Consider the following 21808-nt stretch of genomic DNA (forward strand, 5'->3'; position numbering starts at 1 on the left):
AATATATTTGGTGTTACTTTCTCCCTGTATCTGAAGTAAGTTACGGCGGTGTGCCATTGGGAGCTAAGGGCCCGGCTCCAATGGACACTGGCTGATTGTATCATTACAGTTTGGCTTTGTGTGGTTTGTTTATTGTTCTTAATAATCTGATATACTTACATGCTGTTCCATACTCATTCATCAGTAGTTTTCCTTTTGTAAATCTTTGTAACAAGTTTACATCATATTTCCAGAATTGATCACATAACATTGTTCTGAGTTGTTCACTTCTGTTACAGAATTTATAAGTGGAATGTTTTAGCTACATATGGTTGGAGTAACGATCATAAGAAGATGGAATTAACGTTGTGTGTGGACTACTGGTGATCATTTCAGATTATGTGTACATATGATTGACATTTCCTGTTTATGGTGGTTTGCTGTTCCATTTGATTAAGCTGTCTACTTGTACAAAAGATTGCTCTTTCTTTGTATGTAAGTTGATGCCAAGAATTGGGAGTGTTGAACTCGCGAGATTTAGTTTCTTTACTGCCGTTCCTTTTACTGTTGTTCCATTTCTGAATTGCCGTTCCATTCTGCTTTCTTGCTGTTCCTTTTTACTTTCATTCATTGGTTTGGTGTGGGAGGAGGATCAAGGCTGTCGTGAGACACAACAGACGCTATTATGCTCCCAGATCCATGATCCATACTCTAATTCCTTTTCCTTCATCAGTTTCTAGAGGGATGGGTTACTATTTCCGTACCCTTGACTGATAAAGTTGCTGCGTGTGATTTCTTTATGCAAAAGTAATTTAGCCACAGCTTAGCATCCGTTTACTCTTGTATTTCTTAGACCTATACTACTAAGCATTACTCTGACAAATAGCCTCAAATTGAGATACCCTTTACAATAACAAAACGCTCCCGGATTGACTTGTAATGTGAGATAACTAGAGGTGAAAAAGACCCTTGTTACAGCTCTACATTTTGGCGCCGTTGCCGGGGAAAGGGTATAGCCATTTGTCTTTTAAACAAGGTAGTGTACGAATCTGCTAGGGGAGAGTTGGATTTTAAAAACGGAAGGTAAGAACCTGCGTAAGGAGCATGTAAAAGCCCTGCTCCACCGTCCGCTTTCCTAGCAGAATTGATTGGTTAAATAGGATTTAGCAGTTTAATTGGAGTGCATGACTAAGCAGAAAAAGCCAGAGAAAGATCAAAAGCCTCCATCCAAAGCCAAGGGGCCGGTGACCCTTGGACGAACGACCTTCATAGACGAAATCTATAAGAAAGCTGAATCTCAGCCATCAGTAGGTTATAGGAAAATCAATTCTAAACAGCCTACTAGTTCCCTTCAGGCCTCGGGATCACCATCTGAAGCCTTTGCTGAAGTGCACAGTCAAACAGAGGAGCAGGACTTTCAAGAAATTGAAAATTTGACTCCTGGACTATTGCACGAAGGGAATCTTAGTAACCTTTGCGAAGGAGGAGGAGAAACAGGGGAAATCGGGGAACCTAGATCTCCTATTGAACCAAACCAGCCTTTAAATAGCCCGGATAAAGGAAGCGCTGCAAAAATCCTCGTTGAAGGAATTCATTCACCTCAGACAGTTGGGACCATCATTATCCCTGATAAAGGGAGTGTTGTCAAAACAATCCCTGTTAAGACTACCCCTTCTCAACCAAGGAACACTCTCTTGGAAATTCTTGAAGATTACTGGCATATATTCGATCCCATGGCGCAGAATCAGCCAAACACCCAGACCTCCACATTGCAATATCCTATAGTAGATTCTGCAGCAAATGCGCCCATGAAAGCTATCCCTCTCCAACATATCCCCACATTTCATGGCCTTACATCAGAAGATCTGGATGCATTCTTGTTCGAATTTGATGTATTATGCAGAGGATACGATTACACCACCGATCCCCAGAAATTAAAATTGTTCCCCTCCACATTAAAAGGGGCTGCTTTAAGATGGTTTATGGGCTTAGGTGGTGGGGTTATTAACAATTGGGATCAAATGAAAGAAGCCTTTTTAAAGAAATATCAGGATTACTGTAGGTCAAGAGAACTAAAAGATGAAAATTTTCAAATGTCAGCCAGACCAAACGAAACTCTAGAAGAATATGTGGAACGTTTCCAATATAACTTGCAAAGATCTCCCTATGCATCGTTACCTCTGCCTGATAACGTGTTGAAAACCGCATTAATTAGAGGTATGAAAGAACAATGGATTGAAACGTTGAATATTATGGGGAAAGGAGACATTTATCAGGAAAATTTTGCTGATATCATTGATCTGTGTATCAGGAGCTCAAGAGGCAGCACGAGGATAAAACCAGCAGAATATGATCGCTTTACCAGAGATAACAGAACATCAACAGAGGGAGTAACATGTGTGGAACTTGGAAATTTGCTAGAAAATTTTAAAACTGATATCCTGGGGACATTAACTACACAGCTTGATATTGTGCAGGCTAAACAGAAGCAAGCAGAGGCAGAACAGAATCTAGCGGTTTTCTGCCCTCGATGCAGGAAGAAACATAGCCACAAGGAATGCCCGCTGGATACAGTCCAAATATGTGCTATCTGTACCAAGGACCACCTCACTGAAAGCTTCCCCTCACTTCTTGGTTTGAAGGCAGTATACAAAGAAGTAGAAGAGGAGCCAGAATCAACATATTTTATTAACCAGCGTCGTCAATGGCAGCCTAGGAAATCTGGTATGTTTTCAGACCCCTCCTCTTCTTTTCAACCCCCGCAGTTCAATGCTCAGCAACAGAATATGTGGCAAAACCAGTCTCAGCCCCCGTTTTTGAATTGGTCACCTCAAATGTTTCCTACTCCGAATCCTTGGATGACCCAATTTGGTTGGCCAAACTTCCCTTATCCCCCACCATATTGGCAGAATAATTCATATCCTCCGCAGTGGACCCCTTCTACTTCGCAAGGTTCACCCTGGCAGACAAGCTGGCAAAAATCGACATATCAGCCAGCAGGATCAATTCCACTCCCTCAACCAACTCTGCTAGCCTTACAACAAAATCCCCAGCCTAATCTGAGACCGCAGCTCCCAGCCCAACCCAACCCCAATCCAAATAATACCCCAGTTCAATCTCTTCAAATTATAGAATCCTCAGAGATTGAATCTGATCTGCGAGAGTGCAATGACCTTCAGTTAAGATCTGGGCGAATAATAGAAACTGAGGGACATAGAACAACTCACATTGAAGATCAGTTACCTATAGAACAGCCGTCACAATAGGAAGATGTAAATAAAGACCAGGCTCATCAGCAAGTAATTACATCTCCTCCACCTTTCCCAGAACAATTGGCCATTCCACGACCAACACAATATCTAGATTTTGATATTCTGGGAGAACTACAAAACTTGTATATAAGAATTCCATTCCTTCAAGCTATACAGGATATCCCCATATATGCAAAAACCATAAAAGACCTGTGTAGCAGAAAATCAAAAAGAAATGTAACCTCTAACCCAAGAGTCCAGGTAGTCGGCACCTTATCCGACCTCCTATCAGGAAAAGAAACACCAGTTAAATACGAGGACCCTGGAAACCCAATTGTCACTGTTCAAATCTATGGGCAGACCTTGACCAACGTCTTAGTTGATCTAGGGGCTGCAATTAACATCCTGACAACATCGACTTGCCAGAAGCTCGGAATTACATCGGTAGAACCTACTTCCACTTTGTTAGAACTAGCTGACCGATCAGTAATTAGACCAGAAGGCACCTTGTATGATGTCATGGTTTTAGTGGATTCCTGGGAATACCCAACCGATTTCCTGATAATTAATCTGAAAACCCGACTAGATGGACATCCGCTAATTCTAGGTAGACCGTGGCTCGCAACTACTGACGCCTACATTGGTTGCCGGCAGGGAAACATGACCATAACCAGAGGGCCGGATATCAAAAATTTAATCTTGTACCCTCCAGCGCAGCCAAGCATCACGATGATGAGAACCAACCTGCGCCCTGCCTCATATATCACTGACAATATTAGACCCCCATTAACAGTCCAGGAAGCGCTAGATTTCAAAGATCAAACGGAAGACGATGCCATCAATAAATTCATTAATCAAACAGAATCCACATCGTATACACAATGTTTTATGATAAAAGCGGCATTTGATAACGAATTAGAGGAGGATCCTCTGAAAGACGAACATGACCAAATTATACCTGTGACTTCTGTCCCTAATAGCAAAGTAGTGCAAATTGAACCGGGGAAAACTTTAAATATTAACGCTAATCTGACACCAGATCAAGAGACAAAACTCATCCAGCTGTTACGAAAGTATCAGGAGGCATTTGCATGGGACTATCCCGATATGAAAGGGATTGATCCCCAGCTATGCACACATCATATTTATATCGAAAAAGATGCAAGACCTGTTCGTCAACTGCAAAGAAGACTCAACCCCCATTTAAAAGATGTTGTAAAAGCTGAGCTTCAGAAACTTTTAGATGTTGATTTTATTTATCCTATTTCTGACAGCAAATGGGTCTCTCGACTTGTGGTAGTACCTAAAAAGAACGGGAAATGGAGGATCTGTGTGGATTATAGAGAATTAAACAAAGCCACACAAAAAGATCACTTCCCTCTTCCATTCATAGATCAAGTACTGGACACCTTAGCAGGCAAGAAATTCTTTTCTTTCTTGGATGGCTTCAGCGGATACAATCAGATTCAGATTGCCCCTGAAGACCAGGATAAGACTACCTTTACTTGTCCCTGGGGAACGTTCGCTTATCGAGTCTTACCTTTTGGTTTATGTAATGCTCCAGCCACATTCCAAAGGGCTGTTCTTAGCATCTTTGCAGATTTAATTAATGATGGATTGGAAGTCTACATGGATGACTTCACACCATATGGAGATGACTTTGATCCAGCTCTAGATACTCTCGAAAAAGTCCTACAGCGCTGCATCGCTACCAGACTTTGCTTGAGTCACGAAAAGTGTTACATGATGATGACCGAAGGACTCATTCTGGGACACTATATTTCAGCAGCTGGTATTCAGGTAGACCCGGCTAAAATTCAAATAATTTTGCTTATTTCGACCCCCACTAATCAAACAGAGGTACGCAGTTTTCTTGGTTTTTCTGGGTATTATAGACGATTCATACAACATTATTCACATATTGCCGCACCTTTACATGCATTAACTGGAAATGTTGACTTCTTATGGACAGAGAAATGTGATCGAGCCTTCAAAGAATTAAAGAAGCTGGTATCTACAGCTCCAGTTCTCCTAGGACCTAATTGGAATTTACCATTCCAAATTTCAACTGACGCCTCAGACACAGCAATCGGTGCAGTTCTGGGCCAAGAAGAGGATAAAAGACCATACGCCATCTATTACATCAGCAAAAATTTGGCTCCGGCTGAATTAAATTACACTGTCACCGAAAAATAATTTTTAGCTGTGATACACGCTGTTAATAAATTTAGACACTATATTACAGGCTATCCCGTTATTTTGTATACAGACCATTCTGCTATTAAGTATTTAGCAAATAAGCCTGTTACAAATGGAAGAATAACCAGGTGGTTGATCCTGTTGCAGGAGTTTGATATTACAATCAGAGATCGACTGGGGAAGGAGAACCCTGTAGCTTATTTACTCTCACGAATACCAAAATCAGTTGAAGCAGCAGCAGTCGAGGACCAATTTCCAGATGAACACTTATTTGCTGTCGCTGTTCAGACTCCCTGGTACGCTGATGTTGCTAACTATCTTGCAGTAGGTAAGCTTCCAAAACATTTAACCCCCAATGAACGGAAGCAGATTGTTCAGAAAAGCAATCGATTTTCGTGGGTTGGGGGCTATTTGTTTCACACAGGAGCAGATATGGAAATCAGAAGATGTATTCGAGAGGACGAAATCTTTGATATCTTGAAAGCCTACCATGACGGGCCATGTGGAGGACATTTTTCTGAACGAAGAACAACACATAAAGTATTACAAATGGGATATTACTGGCCTACAATTTTCAAGGATACGAAAAAATTTGTCCAGGCCTGTGATAGCTGTCAGCGTGCAGGACGACCTGGTCCAGCCGACGAAATGCCTTTGTGGCCTCAATTAGTGATCGAACCTTTCGAACGCTGGGCTCTGGACTTCGTCGGACCCATCAGCCCGCCATCAAACCAAAGAACCTACATTTTGGTGGCAACTGAATATGTTACCAAATGGGTTGAAGCGGAGGCATTGCCTAGAGCTACAGAAGATTCGGTAATACAGTTCTTGTTCCATTTGTTTGTACGTTATGGTCTTCCAAGGGAAGTAATTACAGATGGAGGACAACAATTTGTGGGGCATAAATTAGCTGCAACACTCAATAACTATTATGTCCAGCATAAAATTACTACCCCATACCATCCTCAGGCAAATGGGCAAGTGGAGAGCAGCAATAAGGTAATAGAGTCTATTTTGACAAAAACCATTGCCTCACATCGGCGTGATTGGGCCGCCCGACTACCCGAGGCACTGTGGGCTTATCGAACCACATGGAGAAGCACCACCGGCTATTCACCATATCACTTAGTGTTTGGAAAGCAACCCATTTTTCCTATAGAATTCGAGATCCAAACACTGCGAACGGCCCAAGAAGTCGGATTGGATTTAAGTGAAGCACAGAAAAATCGATTACAGCAAATTAATGAATTAGATGAAATAAGGCTCTCTGCATTACAGAATACAACACTCATTCAACAGCAGCGAGCCAAATGGCATGATGCGCTTATCAAAAACAAGATATTTCATGAAGGAGACTGGGCTCTGTTATATGATTCTAGATTTCAGGATTTCCCGGGGAAGCTTCAGACTCGTTGGTTGGGACCATACGAGATTCAAAAAGTCCATGACAATGGGACCCTTACTCTGATCACAATCGATGGGTCTGGATATACATTTAAGGTAAACGGCCACCGAGTTCGTCTGTACCGCAAACCGCTCACTCGGGAATCTTTTTGTCAGCAGCTACGCCAAGATACTAACATTGAGATTATGGGCTAGGAAGCAAAAACTTCCTCACCTATAGATCAGTAAGAAATTCATCTTTTATTACCACATCTTGTATATAAGATTGTAAATTTTGTATATATGTTTTTAGTATTTGTGCGTGCTGTTCCTTTTCAAAAGGAACAACACTTGAGTGTTTTTGCTGTTCCTTTTCAAAAGGAACAGCATTTGTGTGTTTTTGCTGTTCCTTTTCAAAAGGAACAGCACTTGTGTGTTTTTGCTGTTCCTTTTCAAAAGGAACAGCACTTTTGGGTTTTTGCTGTTCCTTTTCAAAAGGAACAGCACTTGTGTGTTTTTGCTGTTCCTTTTCAAAAGGAACAACACTTGTGTGTTTTTGTTGTTCCTTTTCAAAAGGAACAACACTTTTGGGTTTTTGTTGTTCCTTTTCAAAAGGAACAGCACTTGTGTGTTTTTGCTGTTCCTTTTCAAAAGGAACAGCACTTGAGTATTTTTGGCTGTTCCTTTTTCAAAGGAAACAGCGTTTGTGTGCTTTTGCTGCCTTTTTTTTTAAGGCAATGCATCAGATGAACTCCTCCTTACCCTCCCTTTCAAAGAGGAGTAGTATGCTCTTGTCCCTTTCATATAAAGGATGTGTTGTCCATCTGTTATGAAACCAACTCAAGAAAAGATAGAAAAGATAGATCAACGCCTTAGAATTCAGCCTCTTCGAGGGGGCAACCTCCTTTACATTACATAAATGAACAATTCTTGGATGATACAAATGACAAAACCTCCTTTCTATATATAGGAGTCTAAGGAGTCACAATATAATCCAGCCGACCTAACAATAATAATATAAAGCCACAAAAATAACAATAGGGGGATTCTATGGGGCACAGAAATAACAATATGGGGGTAATAGGGGCACAACAATATAAATAAGGGGTATAACTACAATAGTAATGGGGTAATCACTAGTATTATAGGGACCCAACATGCCCCTCTCCTTCAAAAAAGTGTTGTCCTCAACGCTTGAGTAGTTCTGGATACTTCTGCATAAAATTCTCATCCTCCCATGTGGAATCTTCAGCGGATAAGTTCTTCCACTTGATAAGATACTCTGAAATTGATCGATTTCGTAGCTGTCGAGTTCTTGTTTCTGTGACTGCTTCCGGTTCCAATATAATTTTTCCTTCCTCGTCAAGTTCTGGCAATATTGTTTGAATTGGGAGCTTGTCACCTATAACCTTCTTTAAACATGAAACATGGAAAACTGGGTGCAATCGAGAAGCTGCAGGAAGCTCCAATTTGTATGCCATAGTACCAATCTTTTGCAACACCTTGTACGGACCATAATACTTTGGTGATAATTTATTATCCTTCTTAGCTTGCTTTAGGGACATTTGCTTATATGGTTGTAGCCGTAGGAATACCCAATCACCTACATCAAAACTTCTTTCACTGCGATGTTGATCTGCCTGTTGTTTCATTCTATTTTGTGCCAACACGAGGTTATCCTTTAAGAGTTGGAGGACTTGTTGTTGATGTTCGATGTGATGTTCCACTGCCTGAACCTTAGAATTTTCTCTTAAATATGATGTGATGGATGGTGGTTGATACCCATAAAGTGCCATAAATGGGGTCATTTTTGTTGCTGTATGGAAGGAAGTGTTATACCACCATTCAGCCAGAGGCAACCATTTGACCCATTGTGTCTGTTTATCAGATACAAAGCAACGAAGATATCCTTCCAAACATTTGTTTACTATCTCAGTTTGCCCATCAGATTGAGGATGATAAGATGAGCTATGAGCTAACTGAGTACCAAGACAAGAAAATAATTCTGTCCAAAAATTTCCAGTGAAAATGGGATCTCTGTCACTTACAATAATCTTTGGGTTTCCATGTAGCTTTTGAACTGTTTCCATAAATGCAGTAGAAACTGTACTGGCTTTAAATGGATGTGATAATGCACAAAAGTGTGCATACTTGGTAAGTCTGTCAACTACCACCATGATGACACTCTTTCCCTCAGACTTGGGTAAACCTGTGATAAAATCCATTGAAACCTCCTCCCAACGTTGGCTTGGAATGGATAAAGGTTGTAATAGACCCGGTGTCTTAATTGTTTCAACTTTATTTTGCTGGCAAACCAAACATTCCGCCACAAACTTTTGAATATCTGATTTAAGGCCATCCCAAAAAAATTCCTTCTTAACCCTGTGGTAAGTTTTTAAAAATCCTGAGTGCCCTCCTAAGGGAGAAGTGTGCAATTCCATAAGAATCTTTTGTTTTAGCTGGGAATTCTTACAGAGGTATAAGCGATCTTTGTACCATAACGAATCATTTTGCCAGCTAAATGTATCAGAAGTACTGGAATCTTGTTGTAGCTTTCGAATAAGTGCCCACACTTCTTCGTCATTCTTCCATTCCTCCCTTGCTTCGTTTATCCAATCTGGTTGGATAATAGAAATGGCACACAACAATGCTTCCACATCCTCATCCTTTCTTGAGAGTGCATCTGCCACCACATTTTGCTTCCCTTTTTTGTAGATGATTTCAAAGTCATAACCCAACATCTTTGTGACCCACTTTTGTTGCTCTTCAGAGGATAATCTTTGTTCTAAAAAGTATTTAAGGCTATCATGATCCGTTTTTACCTTGAAGTGTCTTCCCATTAGGTAGGGTCGCCATTTCTTAAGTGCATGGAGTATTGCCAACATTTCCTTCTCATAAATAGCTTTGCTTAAAAACTTTCCCTTGATTGGACGACTTTCAAAAGCAATGGGTCTTTCATCTTGCATTAGAACAGCACCAATTCCATTTCCTGAAGCATCACATTCCACAATAAAGGTTTTTGTGAAGTCCGGTGTAGCTAAGACCGGTGCTTGGCACATTGCCTCTTTAAGATGTTCAAAGGCCTTTGTTGCTTCCGGAGTCCATGAAAATGAATCTTTCTTCAATAATGTTGTTAGAGGTGCTGCTATTCTCCCATAATTCTTAACAAACTTGCGATAATACCCTGTCAACCCAAGAAATCCTCGCAGATGCTTTATGGATGTGGGGATTTTCCATTCCTTAATGGCTTTAATTTTGCTAGGGTCTACCTTAACTCCTTCATGAGATACAATATGACCCAAATATTCCACCTCCTGGACTCCAAAGAAACATTTGGATCTTTTTGCATATAATTGTTTCTCCTCCAATAGTTGTAGCACCCTGTCAACATGTTCAACATGATCCTTCCAAGACTTGCTGTAGATTAGTATATCATCAAAAAATACTAACACAAATTTTCTAAGGAATGGTTTGAAAATTGAATTCATCAAACCTTGAAATGTTGAAGGTGCATTGGTAAGGCCAAAAGGCATGACCAAAAATTCATAATGACCCTCATGAGTTCTAAATGCCGTTTTTGGAATGTCTTCAATCTTCATTCTGATTTGATGATATCCCGAACGAAGATCCAACTTGGTGAAGTAAATTGATCCATGCAATTCATCCAGTAATTCATCAATAACAGGAATGGGGAACTTATCTTTAATAGTGAGCTTGTTGAGCTCCCTATAATCTGGACACATGCGCCATGATCCATCCTTCTTGTGCACCAATACTACTGGAGCTGAGAAAGAACTTTGACTCGGTTGAATTATACCAGCCTCTAGCATTTCTGCAACCATACGTTCAATTTCACTTTTTTGGACATAGGGATATCTGTACGGCCTGATGTTTGGAGGAACACTTCCTGGAATCAGATGAATAGCATGATCATGATCACGCATAGGTGGGAGACCCTTGGGAGTCTCAAATACCTTGGAATGATTGTCCAAGACTTTTTGGAGATCTGGAGAAATAGATGATTCCAATGTGGAAACATCTAGCGAACATAATTGTGCAATTACACCTCTTTGCTCCTTTTTTAGAAGCTTTGTCATACCATTAGAGCTGATTATCTTTCCTGGTTTCCCTGCAATACCCCTTAATTCAACTTCCTTTCCTTCCAAGAAAATTTGATGAAAAGTTCTTGAAAATTAAAAGCTATTGTACCCAAGGATTGTAGCCATTGGACTCCTAGTACAACATCAGCACCTCCCATTGGAATGGAAAGCATTGGGCTAGTCAATACATATTCTCCCATGGATAGCTTGATATTATGGCACTTTCCAGAGCAATTTATTGTTCCTCCATTTGCAATCATCACTTGACACTCTGGTGCTGGATATAGGAAGCAATTCAATTCTTTTGCTACCCTACAATGAATAAAATTGTGGGTGCTTCCTGAATCAATCAACACTATTACCTTTTTCTTCTTGATTTGTCCTTCTATCTTGATGGTTTGAGGAGTGGTAATTCCCGCCAATGCATTACAAGATATGGTCGGATTTATTTGTTCTTCATCTAGGCTTTGTTCCTGGAATATATCCTCTTCTTTTGACCTTTCTTGCTCCTTTTCTTCTTCCTCTTCACAATCTATGTAGAATAATTTCTTCTCAGCACACTTATGACCTTTTGTGTATTTGCTATCACAATTGTAACAAAGCCCTTTTGCTCTTTTTTCTTCCAATTTTTGTGGTGTCAACCTTGTAGGTTGTGGAAGACTATGGGCAACAACACTTCCATCTTTATAGTTGTGAATGGTATGCTTCCTAGTTGCCATAATTTTGCTTTCCATTTTTCTTGCTAACCTGAATGCCTTCTCTAATGAATCAGGTTCCCAAAGGCGCACATCATGTTGGATATTATCCTTTAAAGACCCTATGAACACATCAATCCTATGCTCCTCTGGAATATCTTTTAACCTTATGTTCAATTTTTGGAACTCCTCAATGTGCTCCATTATTGAACCCTTTTGTTTGAGACTTATCAATTGGCTAAAAAAAGTGTTGCTTTTTGTATCCTCATAATGTGCTATCAATTCTTCCGTAAAAATTGCCCAAGTGATAAATTGTTTACGAGAACAAAGCCATTGATACCATACAAACTGATTTGGTTCCAAATATAAAGTTGCCATACGTACCTTTTGTGTGTTTTGCACATTATTGAGATCGAAGAATTGCTCCATCTGTAATATCCATGTGGCGGGATCCTTGCCATCAAACTTCCTCATATCGATTTTTGGAACATGGTGAGTCTTCGATCCAACATTAGAGTCTATGGAATCATGATTAACATTTCTTTTGTTCTCATCATGAGTTTCCTTTACTACCTTTTCACCATTAGTGACCCTTTCTTGTAGCAAGTTCTTCAATTCTTCCATGTCTGTCTTCAAATCTATCTTCAAATTTACCATCGAATCCTCCACCTTAGTTTCCATGCCCTTTATCTTAGATTCCACGCCATTTATCTTAGATTCCACGCCACTTATCTTAGCTTCTGTTAGCTTTTGTGAGCGTGACATTTGTTGCACTTGTTCTTGTAATTTTGATATATCATGTAGCATTTCTTCCTCTTCTTCATGAGTCATGCTAGAGCTTTCAGGTTCCTTACTAGGTGTTTGCATTTTCTTTCCTCGGGGCATCAGTTACCGATAATAATGCTTTACTATGCCCTTTGAATTCCGTTAAACCAAGCTTACATAAAAAATTAAAAAAAAACTACACACCTTTTTTCACTTTATAGAAGCCTGATATTGAATCTGATGTATCTCTGTAATTTCGGATCATCCAGTTCTGAAATTGCTACCTGTAGTAGCCTTCTGCGTCCTCTTTCCAATGCCACAAGTCTGAGCCAAATTGGATTCTCCAAGTAAGAGTTATGTGAAATCTCCCACAGTGACTTGCTTTTAGACTGGTTCAGTAGAGTGAACTTGTACGACGTGCCACGAGTCACTGTTTCAACCTTTGAATCTGAAACACCCATACAAGAAACTACAGTCTGTTCTCTTTCTATACCTTTTTACGAAATTTCAATCCGATCCTTAGAGAGAGAGTTATGACGATTTTCCCCAGGTCACCTGTTTTGAATGTAATTCAGGAGTCTGCAAAAAGTCCAACTTCCTCAGATCATATCTCCGAAAATATCACGCGAAAAGCTCTGAAATTTGGACCCAAGGTTCAGCGCCAATTCTTCTCAAATGGGATTTTTTTGCGACTTCTGAAATGTCACAGAAAAAAAGTTATAGCGAAAATGCCACGATGACCTGTTTGGAGTAGCAAAACCCTAGAATCCAAAGCTCTGATACCAAATGTTATGAAACCAGCTCAAGAAAAGATAGAAAAGATAGATCAACGCCTTAGAATTCAGCCTCTTCGAGGGGGAAACCTCCTTTACATTACATAAATGAACAATTCTTGGATGATACAAATGACAAAACCTCCTTTCTATATATAGGAGTCTAAGGAGTCACAATATAATCCAGCCGACCTAACAATAATAATATAAAGCCACACAAATAACAATAGGGGGCTTCTATGGGGCACAGAAATAACAATATGGGGGTAATAGGGGCACAACAATATAAATAAGGGGTATAACTACAATATTAATGGGGTAATCACTAGTATTATAGGGACCCAACACCATCCTCTTTCCAAGGCCATAAGTAGCAGCTATACATTTATGCAATGAATATAAAAGTCAGGATATATCAAGATCAGCATATCATAAATCGCTATCTTTAACAGCCCTAGTATTGATGCAACAACAAAGGAAGGATCCACACACTCATCATTTTTGCTGTCATGATCTCACCTCCTCTGCCTTGTTGGAAAATTTCATCATGTTGAGTTCCTACAATTTTCTCTATTATTACTTGGAAATAAGAACAGAAGATTTATATCTTCCTATTGGGATGACAAGACTTCTTCCGCCATTCCCACTCTTAAGGAGGGCTGAACCACCCTTATGTGTAATTACACAAGAGCAAAGTCTGTTTCAAAAAAAAAGGGGCAAAAGCAAAATAAAAAGAAATTATTTGTCAAATGCAGGATAGGGGGTTTCATTAAAGAACCAGCCTACTATGATCATAAGATTGGAAGCGAAGTGGCATTCCCATCATGGCCACCACACCAGGGATATATGGTCCAATGGGTTCACTACATAAACAAACCTTGGAACAGGGGGTCTCATTACGAGCCGGCCTGCCCACGTTTCGCGCCTCTCTGGTGAATGGCATCATGGTTATCTGGTTACCAAGCCAGCATGATGGCCTGCATTTTGACAAGAATTGCTCTTCAAAAATACACAAAGGACCATGGTTCCAGGGTGAAATAAACAACTCTGCCAAGGTTATGAACACCTGTCGACAACAGAGCTCTGTTAATGGTATCGGAGTCGTAATATATACACCAATTTGGATCATATTAAATACTTCTTTCTATCCTCGTAATAATTATATCTTACACTCTGATGGATACGTCGCATGAATATCTATCACCACCAATCATGGCAAAGGTATTGACTATGACTACCTCAGACCTTATATGAGTGCCAGACGTCCTATCCTCCTGTTTTGCATCACATCACGCAGGCTTATGCAAAACGCGATCTACCTTTTGCCTCGATCTCGGTATTTCTTTGTCTAATCTGAAACATGGCAAAACTCTATATGCTGTTCCTTTATGACTTGGTGACGGGACGGCGGCTCCTCCTCCATTTGACGGCTGGGACAGCCTATCATATTGCGAGGGGGGAGGTGACCTCATTACTCCGCCGGCCACGTGTTAGCACATCATTCGGAAATGATATGGTACGAAGGTACGGTATGGGTTAACGGCATGACAATGCTATTTTTGCAAAAAGTTGTTATTTACAATCAATTTTCATGCATGCTCTGTGTTTTTTTTCTTGCTGCAATTACGTTCTTTGCGACAGGTAATTGCTGTTCCATCTAGGATCCCGAAACAGAACCATGGGAGGCAAGGCTATCAGAAGTGAGCCTAGTGAGCTAGTAGTCTCCGAAGCTGCTCGGGAGATCCTAGAAAGGGCGGGGTGGCTAACTTATTTTAGCCGCCTGCGTGAATCAAATGAAACTGTGGCCATGGAATTCCTACAGAATTTGCAGGAAGAACACTCCATAGTGGGTGGGAAGCAGATAATGGTCACGAAGGAAATAATCGCGGAAGTAACAGGATTACTAGCCTCAGGACCAATATGGACGATAAAGAAAGAGAGGTTGCAAAAGATCATAGAAATTTTCCAAGACGAAGGACAAAATCTAACAGTGAAGGGAAAAGGAGTGCTGCCGGCAACGCTAGGAGAACCCTGGAGCGAATTGGCAAAGGTGGTGCAGAGCTACATCACCTGCGAGGGGCGAAAAGATGTGGTAAGACCGCGTCACCTTAAGCTCCTGGCTGTGTTAAAAGGAAAATGTTCTGTGAATCTCCCTGCATTGTTAAATTCATTACTGCATGATGCCTCTCAGAGCCTGAAAAAGGCACACCATGAAGACGCAGTGGTTAGCCACCATGGGTTGATCTGCCTGATAGTGAGCTACAGTCTCACTCAGCAGCAGAGTAGCTGGGGGGAGCTTATTACAGCAATTGGAGGAGGAGTGGCATCACCATCCCCAAAGGCTAAGCATCCTGCTAGTACCTCTGAAGCACCCAAGGAGCCCAGAGAATCACCAAAACCCAAGCATCCCTCAGATACACCCGAGCAACCCAAGAAACGCACAGAGTCAGTAAAACGAAAACGTTCCTCTAGAGCATCTGGACATGCAGAAAAACATAAGGAACTGGCCACAGAAGAGCGTGCTGCCTCGAAACGTAGGCATTCCTCTGGCACGCCAGAACAATATGAAAAATGCAGAAAGGTGGTGGTGGAAGAACAGGTGGCCAGCACACCTGAACAGCCCGAGAGGCCTAGGAAGTCAGCTCGGTTGGCAAGAATAAAAGGCAGGCTGGAGAAAATCCAGCTAAGCATTGACCAGCCGATCGAAATAACAGATGAGCCACCAGTGCTAGAACAGGAACCCTTGAGGGAAAATGTGGAACAAATTGAGAACGAAGCAGAAGCCGAGGAAGGAAATGAACATTCTGACTCTGAGGCCGAGGCCAACTATCCGGAAGCAGCCACTGAGCAGCCAATTCAGGAGGAGGAGATGGAACAATTGGGGGACAGCCCTCCACAGGTCCCCGTGGAGGAAGAAGAGCTGGCCACCATCTTGGCCAGCCTGGGAGATTATGCTTCACCTTCCAGTCCAACAGACCCTCCTGAAGGACCCTCTGGGGAGAGACGCATGAAGAATTGCATGAAGAAATGGCAGGAGGAGAAAACCTCCCTGTTGTTGACAAAGAAAATGTAAATACCAACCGGGAACAATCCGTTCCCAAGACACCAGAAGAAAACCCACCTACTGATGACGTGGAGAATGAAAATGCTTGTCGGGAACAGTTCGTTCCCAGAATGCCAGAAGAAACCCTCGATGAAAGAGGAGCAGAACTGAGGGCCACTCATGAGCCCACTGCCGAGGCAAGAGAAATTAAGAAATTGAGGAAGAAACAGCAGAGACTACTGAATATTATAGCCCAGCTTCGGCAGAAAATTCAAAGTTTGAAAGCCAGTCTGAGAATAAGAAGGACCATAAGGAGAAAAAGAAGGACAAATGTAGTAGGGTCCTGTCAGATGAGAAGGCAAGGGGCTTATAGGCGTCTCGTAGGTCAATACTCCGCTGATAGACCTACGACTGTTCCAACCAGCACTGAGGAACAAAATGCCGTTCCATCTGATATGGAACATCAGAATGTCGTTCCTATTGACGCTGAGGAACAGACTGCTGTTCCAAATAGCCTATTGGGACCAACTGCCATTCCAATCAAAACCTAGCCGCAAAACGACATTCCATTTACAGAGGGGCCATCGTACCCCTTTATTCATGTTAAGAAAGAAAGGGAAAACAAAGCAGTCCAAACTGAGGCACCACCTTTAGGGATAATTCATGATACAAATTCTAGGCAGTGAAACGTGAAGGTCCAGGTAAAACTCCCTGCCTCTGAGAAATCATGGAAAAAGGATCCAAAAACCAAGGCCTTGCACCACGAGATGAAGCAAGCCCGACAGGAGGCTGACCAGCTAAGGGAACAAATGATCCCTCGGGAAAAATACGAGGAGTTGCAGCAGGAAGCTGAGCAGTTAAAGGAACAAATGATCCCTCGGGAAAAACATGAAGAACTGCAGCAGTAACTGCGGAACATAAGTCAATCAGAGAGTCAGGCCTTTGAAGGATGGCAGAAGGAACAGGAAAAGGTTTCCAAGGTAACACGTCGACTAGATGCTGTTATTAAACAATTGGACACTGTATGTTCACTGTATAATGATGTTTTGACTTGCAGGGCCCTTGCAAAGAATTATGCTTTATTTCTCCTTGAAAGATACTTAAGATTGAAAATAAAAGCTGTCAGGGCAGGTGCCCCTATTCAAATTAATACTATTAATGATTTTATTGATTGTTGCAAACATTATGGGGTTAAGGTCCAACGGTTACTATGTGAATTTTATTTGCACAATATGGTGCTTGAGCAGGAAACTGATTTAAACCCTGGCCCTTTCGTGGGAGATATACAGCTACAAGCCTTTGTTTCATTTGGGGTCAATCAGTTAAAGTGGCTCAGGGCTTACAATGCCTTTCAGAGGCAGGAGAACAGCCTAGATCTATGGGTCAGGGTCGAGCCTAGAGACCCAGTTCACCTATGGCAATCACACAAAAGCCTTATGAGAACCCCGGGCGTCATAGAACTGCTAGGACCCATGCACGAGGATTTGATCCAAAATAGCTTGGAATACTTTCTGGCTATTAAGGATTCTGCCCTGGATGCTGCCAAATTCCGCTATCGGATTTCTACCCCAAGCATCCAGCTCAGGGAGCCATTCAAATACGAGAATTTTGAGCTGGCTGTTGAATGGTTGAGCCTTTATGGCCAGCGCATTCTGCAAGCTGGGCCGTCTTGGTTAGGATACCGGTTCCGTAGCCCAATTATTTGGCACCCTGCACCTGGGTACCAGGCCTTGTATAATATGCCTGCAGATCAATTGAATCAATTCTTTGATAATCTGGTTGCTCACCATGGTTGCAGACCTCCTCACGAGGTGCCCTCTCCCGCCTATTCTCTTACCACTCTCCATGTTAATTATAACGTTTTCATGAGGCCATGAAACAGAGTAAGCTGGGGGGTGTGTAGAGCATTGGAAAGGTATGTTTTAACGAATAACTTAGTGGTGTTTCAAGCAATAGTTGTAACCTTTTCTTTGTTATAAAATAAGGAGAATGTAATGAGAATGAGCACGAATGACCCAATCACTAATAGTTATCTTCTCTATGCAGGAAAAGACAAAAGTAGGAAGGCACGGTGCAAAACGAGAGTTCCATGAGGAGATAACGGATGTCCCTCCAAAACCAAATAAAATCCAGACCAGGGCGAGTGAATCAAGGCAGATCAATCCGGGACGAGATGAAGGACTGTCAGTTTGGAAGGCTAGGCAGAGAAAAGAGAGGAGTTAACAGTTTAACAGATCCCTCAGGATCTTTGATCCTGAGGGATCGTTACTTTCAATTATTTTGTTGTTTAGTTAACTCCGCCATTACTTGTATAAAAAGGGGCAGCATTGAAGACTTCAAAGACTTTTGATTATCTTGTATCTTTACTTTCTATTTACAGACTTCACAGTTGGTTAAACTCAGACTATCGAGTCTCTTTGAGACTTAGTTTTGCTGTACTATCATCGATGCGTTAATATAATATATTTGGTGTTACTTTCTCCCTGCATCTGAAGTAAGTTACGGCGGTGTGCCATTGGAAGCTAAGGGCCCGGCTCCAACGGACACTGGTTGATTGTATCATTACAGTTTGGCTTTGTGTGGTTTGTTTATTGTTCTTAATAATCTGATATACTTACATGCTGTTCCATACTCATTCATCAGTAGTTTTCCTTTTGTAAATCTTTGTAACAAGTTTACATCATATTTCCAGAATTGATCACATAACATTGTTCTGAGTTGTTCACTTCTGTTACAGAATTTATAAGTGGAATGTTTTAGCTACATATGGTTGGAGTGACGATCATAAGAAGATGGAATTAACGTTGTGTGTGGACTACTTGTGATCATTTCAGATTATGTGTACATATGATTGACGTTTCCTGTTTATGGTGGTTTGCTGTTCCATTTGATTAAGCTGTCTACTTGTACAAAAGATTGCTCTTTCTTTGTATGTAAGTTGATGCCAAGAATTGGGAGTGTTGAACTCGCGAGATTTAGTTTCTTTACTGCCGTTCCTTTTACTGCTGTTCCATTTCTGAATTGTCATTCCATTCTGCTTTCTTGCTGTTCCTTTTTACTTGCATTCATTGGTTTGGTGTGGGAGGAGGATCAAGGCTGTCGTGAGACACAGCAGACGCTATTATGCTCCCAGATCCATGATCCATACTCTAATTCCTTTTCCTTCATCAGTTTCTAGAGGGATGGGTTACTATTTCCGTACCCTACTATTTCCGTACCCTTGACTGATAAAGTTTCCGCGTGTGATTTCTTTATGCAAAAGTAATTTAGCCATAGCTTAGCATCCGTTTACTCTTGTATTTCTTAGACCTATACTACTAAGCATTACTCTGACAAATAGCCTCAAATTGAGATACCCTTTACAATAACAAAACGCTCCCGGATTGACTTGTAATGTGAGATAACTAGAGGTGAAAAAGACCCTTGTTACAGCTCTACAATAGGAGACTTGGGAATTTGTACCATGGAGCCTTGAAAATCATGCAACATATTTCTATAGGACTTCCCAAGGGTACACTAGAGTAGTGAGGTACATGCAAAGGGTGCACACTAGGCAATCACACCAAAGCCACCTTTCATGATAAGGATAGTAGAGTGCAAGTAGTCATTGAAAGAGTTCACTCATACGTGTGTGGACCTTTCTCAACATCATCCACGACCAAGCACAATTATTATATTAGATTTGTAGATGATTTCTCATGTAAGTGCTGGATTTTCTTCATGCAAAACAAAGACCAAACATTCTCCAAATTTTGTGAATTTAAAGCACTTGTTGAGAAATACACTCGTAGGAAAGTGAAGGCTCTTAGGAGCAATGATGATGGTGAATATGTGTTGAATGAGTTTAAGAAATTTTATGCAACAAAAGACATTTTAAGGGAGTTAATAACACCCCATAACCCACATCAGAATGGGGTTGTTAAGAGGAAGAACAAAAGTATTTTGGGAGTTCCATGGACAATGTTGCATGATCAGGGCCTACCATTGGACTTGTGGGTTGAAGCATGCAACACAATGGTATATGTGTAGAATAAGAGTCCTCATTGAATTCTGAGGATGAGTACACTAGAAGAAGATTTTTCAGGGAAGAAACCAGATGTGTCACACTTTAGGATCTTTGGTTCATCAGTTTATTGTCATGTGTTCCATGGATACAAGGAAAAATATAGAGCTGAAAGATGAGTTGGGCATATTTGTGGGGTAATATGATACACCTCACAACTATTAGGTGTACCCATCTCACAGGATGACAGTTGTTCGTAGAGATGTGAAGTTCAATTAAGAGAAGGCCATGAGATGTTCCCTTTAGAGGGAGCTTTAGTCTCATGCAGATGAGGAGCTTTTGACTCCAAAGGAAGAATCTCAAGATGTTGTGGAGGAGCCACAAGTGGAGGAGCAGAGAGTGGAACCACCCACTCATGCAGAGACATCCAAATATGGAAGGAAGTGCACCAGGAAAGCTGACAGATTATTACATGATGCTAGAGAGAATGTGGGAGCACCCACATCACAATGTAGGTAGAGGAGGTCACTGGATCAGTACACTAGGTACATGGCTCTGATGAGTGAGATAGCTGAGACAAAACCATCCTCATTCGAGGAAGAAGTGCAGAATCCAGTATGGGTTGATGCCATGGTAGAGGAATATGATTCCATAGTGAGAAATAGTGTTTGGAAAATTGCACCAAGACCAGATAAGAAGTCAATGGTAGGTTCAAGGTGGATTTACAAGTTATAGAAAGCAGTAGATAGAAACATTGAGAGATACAACGCCAGATTTATGGACAAGGGGTTCTCTCAGGTGGAGGGAATTGATTATAAGGAATCCTTTTCTCAACGGAGTGATTAAGGAGGAGGTGTACATTGAAAAACCTAAAGGATTTGAGATCTTTGACACAGAGTCGTATGTCTGCAGACTCAAATGAGCATTGTGTGGATTGAAACAAGAACCCCATGCTTGGTACACCAGGATTGCCAACTATTTCACTAGGTTGGGCTTCACCAAAATTGAAGCAGATGCAAACCTTTACCATATTGTTGTTGAAGGTAAATTATTGATTATAGTATTATCTGTCGATGATTTAGTTTTAAATAATGATGAGAAGTTTATCAAGTCTTACAAAGAGGACCTTGCAAGAGAATTCGAGATGAAGGACATGGGAATCATGAATTATTTCCTCTGTTTGGAAGTATGGAAAGAAGATAGGGAACTGTTTGTCTCTCGGGGAAAGTATTCCAATGAGATACTAAAGAAGTTCTGCATGGAGAGTAGCAAACCCATGGACACTCCTCTAGTAGGAAGTTGGGGGAGAAAGGATGCCGCTTCAAGTGAGGAGGTAGAGGCCACTATTTATAGGAAGCTTGTGGGTTCACTTATGTATTTGGTGAACACATGACCATATGTGTTATGCAGTTAACCATCTTAGTAAACCAATGGGTAGGCCAACTAAACTATATTGGAAGGAAACTAAACATGTGTTGATATACCTTAGAGGCACCAATCAATATGGTCTTTGGTACAAATGGACAGATAGAATGAAGCTTCAAGGCTTCACAAATGCAAATTGGGTTGGTAGTCCATCAAATATGAAGATCACTTCAGGAGGAGTCTTCAATATTG

This window comes from Pinus tabuliformis, chromosome 6, assembly GCF_031772625.1.
Source record: "Pinus tabuliformis cultivar Carrire ecotype Pingquan chromosome 6, CPIR1, whole genome shotgun sequence".
NCBI lineage: Eukaryota > Viridiplantae > Streptophyta > Pinopsida > Pinales > Pinaceae > Pinus > Pinus tabuliformis.